This window comes from Arachis hypogaea, chromosome 20 (assembly GCF_003086295.3).
Source record: "Arachis hypogaea cultivar Tifrunner chromosome 20, arahy.Tifrunner.gnm2.J5K5, whole genome shotgun sequence".
Lineage (NCBI taxonomy): Eukaryota > Viridiplantae > Streptophyta > Magnoliopsida > Fabales > Fabaceae > Arachis > Arachis hypogaea.
The window spans coordinates 60,999,374-61,005,404 of NC_092055.1; the positions used below are offsets into that span (position 1 = coordinate 60,999,374).

Here is a 6,031-nt window from a genome sequence, read left to right on the forward strand (position 1 = left end):
ATAGAAGAGTCTTACATTAACATAGTTCCACATGAATTTCTTAGCTTTAGGAGTTACAGCATGCCAGCTAGTGTACAAAAGACTCACAAATCTTTTATTTCTACTAATTGTGCCTACAAAACTATTTAAATTAGACACACTTTAATTGGTTGGTCCTACTGGCTGTCCAATATCAAAAATAACTTCTTCCCGCTGTTCCATAGTTCTTGCATAAATCTCTTTGCAAGTTGTTTTTCCCCGGGTTTTCTTCTTCTTTGGCTCTCCTAGTTTCATGCATTAGGGGAAAAATTAGGGAGTAATTAGTGATGTCAATTGAAAAATTAAGCATTATGATTTACAAAAAATATAAAAAATGATAGAAATATATTACCTTCGTCATCATCAATGTCCTCCATCACATGTGAATAATAATTTTCATCAAGTGGAAAGCTATCTCACACATCATCACTTAGTTCAGAGCTTAGTCCGTCAATTTCTACATCTATCCCATTTTCTTTTAAAAATTCATCAATAGTTGTAGCCCTTACCCTTGGCTTGCTCTTTTCCTTTCTTGATCCATCTTGCTCTGACATTAAATCTTCAGCTTGTGGGGTAGCGTTTGAACTCAGCAAAGTAGTGTCATGTTGCCTTTTTTGAGTTCTACCATGTGTGACTTGAATAATCTGCTGCTGCCTTTGGTTGATTGTGGGCTGAGTAGAATTTGCACAACTCCGATCTTGGCTTACACTTGTTGGCACGCTATTATTCATATTGGGAATTGCATCGAGCTTCCTTTTAAGTTCATCTGCACCCACCTTTGTAAGCTTAGAATTGTTCAAGCCTTGTGTTGACGGTTCATGTTGTACTTCATGCTTCTTTTTCTCAGCCATAGCCACAGTCAAGTGATTCTTTCTTTTTTGACTTTCGACTACATCCAACCTTGGCATAGTTTCCTCCTTGTCATTACGTGCTACACCTTGCATCACATATTGCTTGCGTTCATTTATAATCTTTTGTCTCTTGGCTTCAAATTGTCGAAGCAAATTCTTACTTGATGTTGCTTTAAGATCAATAAATTCTTTATTCCTGCACAAATAAATTAGTTAACTCGAGTTAATATAAGCAATAAAGTGACATATCCTATAAGAAACAGTAACAAAATGAGAAATTAAAACAAAAATATGACTTACAAATAAAAAGGTGAAGAAAACTTAGTTATACATATGTACATATTAAGCAATAAATTGCTTAGTGATGAGCGGATAATTTATACGCTTTTTGGCATTGTTTTTAGTATGTTTTTAGTAGGATCTAGTTACTTTTAGGGATGTTTTCATTAGTTTTTATGTTAAATTCACATTTCTGGACTTTACTATGAGTTTGTGTGTTTTTCTGTGATTTCAGGTATTTTCTGGCTGAAATTGAGGGACTTGAGCAAAAATCAGATTCAGAGGTTGAAGAAGGACTACTGATGCTATTGGATTCTGACCTCCCTGCACTCAAAGTAGATTTTCTGGAGCTACAGAACTCGAAATGGCGCGCTTCAAATTGCGTTGGAAAGTAGACATCCAGGGCTTTCAAGCAATATATAATAGTCCATACTTTGGCCAAGAATAGACGACGTAAACTGGCGTTCAACGCCAGCTTTCTACCCAAATCTGGCGTCCAGCGCCAGAAAAGGAGCCAAAACCAGAGTTGAACGCCCAAACTGGCACAAAAGCTGGCGTTCAACTCCAAGAAGGACCTCTACACGTGCAACACTCAGGCTCAGCCCAAACACACACCAAGTGGGCCCAGGAAGTGGATTTATGCATCAATTACTTACTCATGTAAACCCTAGTAGCTAGTTTATTATAAATAGGACCTTTTACTATTGTATTAGGCATCTTTGATCAGTTGTATGCTATCTTAGATCACATTTGAGGGCTGGCCATCTCGGCCATGCCTGGACCTTCACTTATGTATTTTCATACGGTAGAGTTTCTACACTCCATAGATTAAGGTGTGGAGCTCTGCTGTTCCTCAAAGATTAATGCAAAGTACTACTGTTTTCTATTCAATTCTTCTTATTTCGCTTCTAAGATATCCATTCGCACCCAAGAACGTGATGAAGGTGATGATTATGTGTGACGCTCATCATCCTTCTCCCTTATGAACGCATGCCTGACAAACACTTCTGTTCTACATGAATTAAGCTAGAATGAGTATCTCTTAGATCTCCTAACCAGAATCTTCGTGGCGTAAGCTAGAAATACGGCAGCATTCAAGATAATCTGGAAAGTCTAAACCTTGTCTGTGGTATTCCGAGTAGGATTCAATGATTGAATGACTGTGACGAGCTCCTAACTCGCGATTGCAGGGCGTTAGTGACAGACGCAAAAGGATAGTAAATCCTATTCCAGCATGATCGAGAACCGACAGATGAATAGCCGTGCCATGACAGGGTGCGTGAGCATATTATTCACTGAGAGGATAAGATGAAGCCATTGGCAAGGGTGATGCCTCCAGACGATTAGCCGTGCCGTGACAGGGCATTGGATCATTTTCCCGAGAGATGACCGAAAGTAGCCATTTGGCGCCGTTGCCGGGGATTGTTCGTGTTTGGACAACTGACGGTTCATCTTGTTGCTCAGATTGGGTAACTTTCTTTTCGATTTCTTTTCAAAAATTTTTTCAAAAATATTTCAAAACTTTTCTCATATGTTTTCGAAAAAAAAAAATGTTTTCAAAAATTTTATTCAAAATTTTTAAGAATGAATTCTAGTGTTTCATGAAGCATGTAAAGCCTGGCTGGCTGTAAAGCCTGGCTGGCTGTAAAGCCTGGCTGGCTGTAAAGCCTGGCTGGCTGTAAAGCCATGTCTAAATTTATTTGGACTGAGGCTTGCAATTTGTTATCAAGAGCAATATACTCTCGTGTTAAATGCTGAAGCTTGGCTGGCCATTGGCCATGTCTAGTGTTTTGGACTGGAGCTTTCTTTGAAAGCTTGGCTGGCTAGTGAGCCATGTCTAATTCCTGGACTGAAGCTTTAGACTAAGAATGCAAGATTCCTGGAATTCATATTAAAAATTTTGGAATCCTTATTTTTTCATTTTCATATAATTTTCGAAAAAAATCCAAAAAAATTAGAAAATCATAAAAATCAAAAATATTTTTCTGTTTCTTGTTTGAGTCTTGAGTCATATCATAAGTTTGGTGTCACTTGCATATGCATCTAGCATTTTTCGAAAATATCATGCATTCATAGTGTTCTTCATGATCTTCAAGTTGTTCTTGGTAAGTCTTCTTGTTTGATCTTGATGATTTTTTTTTGTGTCTTTTCATGTTTTTCATATGCATTCTTGAATTCTTAGTGCGTAAGCATTAAAGAATTCTAAGTTTGGTGTCTTGCATGTTTTCTTTGCATAAAAAATTTTTCAAAAATATGTTCTTGATGTTCATCTTGACATTCAAAGTGTTCTTGGTGTTCATCTTGACACTCATATCATTTATGCATGCATTCATTGTTTTGATCTAAAAATTTCATGCATTGCATAATTTTCATGTTTTTCATAAAAATTTCAAAAATCAAAAAAATATCTTTCCCTTTTTTCTCTCATCAAATTCGAAAATTGAGTTGACTTTTTCAAAAATTTAAAAAAAAAATCAAAGTTGTTTCTTATGAGTCAAATCAAATTTTCAATTTGAAAATCTTATCTTTTTCAAAATCTTGTTCAAAAATCAAATCTTTTTCAAAACTAATTTCAATCATATCTTTTCAAAAATATCTTCTTATCTTATCTTTTTCAAAAATATCTTTTCAAAATATCTTTTCTAACTTCCTAACTTCTTATCTTTTCAAAATTTGTTTCAACTAACTAACTAATTTTTTTTGTTTGTTTCTTAACTTTTTCAAAACTACCTAACTAATTATCTTTCTCTCATTTTTCGAAAATATCTTCCCCATTTTTCAAAATTTCTTTTTAATTTATTAATTAATTTAAATTTTAAATCTTAATTTTCGAAAATTACTAACATTTTTCAAAAACTATTTTCAAAAATCACTAACTCCTTTTCAAAAATAATTTTCGAAAATTCTCTCTCTCCCATCTTATTCTATTTATTCATTCATATCCTAACATCTCATCTCACATCTCTTCCATCCTCACAGTTGTGTTTCTTCCATTATATTACATTCTTTGTCTCCCCCTCTTCTTCCACTCACACAGGGATCCCTATACTGTGGTATAAAGGATCTCTATTATTATTATTATTATTTTCTGTGCCTTCTTCTTTGTCATATGAGCAGGAACAAGGATAAGAACATTCTTGTGGAAGCAGATCCAGAACCTGAAAGGACTCTGAAGAGAAAATTAAGAGAAGCTAAAATACAACAATCCAGAGAAAACCTTTCAGAAATTTTCGAACAGGAAAAGGAGATGGCAGCCGAAAATAATAATAATGTAAGGAAGATGCTTGGTGACTTTACTGCACCTAATTCCAATTTACATAGAAGAAGTATCTCCATTCCTGCCATTGGAGCAAACTACTTTGAGCTGAAACCTCAATTAGTTTCTCTGATGCAGCAGAACTGCAAGTTTCATGGACTTCCATCTGAAGATCCTTTTCAGTTCTTAACTGAATTCTTGCAGATATGTGATACTGTTATGATTAATGGAGTAGATCCTGAAGTCTACAGGCTCATGCTTTTCCCTTTTGCTGTAAGAGACAGAGCTAGATTATGGTTGGATTCTCAACCCAAAGACAGCCTGAACTCTTGGGATAAGCTGGTCACGACTTTCTTAGCCAAGTACTTTCCTCCTCAAAAGCTGAGCAAGCTTAGAGCTGATGTTCAAACCTTCAGACAGAAAGAAGGTGAATCCCTCTATGAAGCTTGGGAAAGATACAAACAGTTGACCAAAAAGTGTCCTTCTGACATGCTTTCAGAATGGACCATCCTGGATATATTCTATGATGGTTAATCTGAGCTATCAAAGATGTCACTGGACACTTCTGCAGGTGGATCCATTCACCTAAAGAAAACGCCTGCAGAAGCTCAAGAACTCATTGACATGGTTGCTAATAACCAGTTCATGTACACTTCTGAAAGAAATCCTGTGAGTAATGGGACGCCTATGAAGAAGGGAGTTCTTGAAGTTGATACTCTGAATGCCATATTGGCTCAGAATAAAATATTGACTCAGCAAGTCAATATGATCTCTCAGAGTCTGCATGGAATGCAAGCTGCATCCAACAGTACTCAAAAGGCATCTTCTGAAGAAGAAGCTTATGATCCTGAGAACCCTGCAATAGCAGAGGTAAATTACTTAGGTGAACCTTATGGAAACACCTATAACTCAACATGGATAAATCATCCAAATTTCTCATGGAAGGATCAAAAGCCCCAACAAGGCTTTAATGATGGTGGAAGAAACAGGTTTAGCAATAGCAAGCCTTTTCCATCATCAACTCAGCAACAGACAGAGAACTCTGAACAAAATGCTTCTAATTTAGCAAATCTAGTCTCTGATCTATCTAAGGCCACTGTGAGTTTCATGAATGAAACAAGGTCTTCCATTAGAAATCTGGAAGCACAAGTGGGCTAGCTGAGTAAAAGGATCACTGAAATCCCTCCTAGTACTCTCCCAAGCAATACAGAAGAGAACCCGAAAGGAGAGTGCAAGGCCATTGACATAAGCACCATGGCCGAACCTGTAAGGGAAGGAGAGGACGTGAATCCCAAGGAGGAAGACCTCCTGGGACGTCCAGTGATCAATAAGGAGCTTCCCTCTGAGGAATCAAAAGACTCTGAGGCTCATCTAGAGACCATAGAGATTCCATTGAACCTCCTTATGCCCTTCATGAGCTCTGATGAGTATTCCTCTTCTGAAGAGAATAAGGATGTTACTGAAGAGCAAACTACCAAGTTTCTTGGTGCAATCATGAAGCTGAATGCCAAATTATTTGGCATTGATACTTGGGAAGTTGAACCTCCCTTGTTCATCAATGAACTAAGTGATCTGGATCAACTGACATTGCCTCAGAAGAGACAGGATCCTGGAAATTTCATAATAC

At 36.7% G+C, this 6,031-nt stretch overlaps 1 non-coding gene across 1 annotated transcript; it reads right to left on the reverse strand.

Annotated features, from left to right (window-relative positions):
- Positions 1–4,791: 4,791 nt before the first annotated feature.
- LOC112787380 (small nucleolar RNA R71) lies at positions 4,792–4,899 on the reverse strand. Its single transcript, XR_003194796.1, has one exon. It is a non-coding gene; the product is annotated as a small nucleolar RNA R71 (small nucleolar RNA).
- Positions 4,900–6,031: the final 1,132 nt, after the last annotated feature.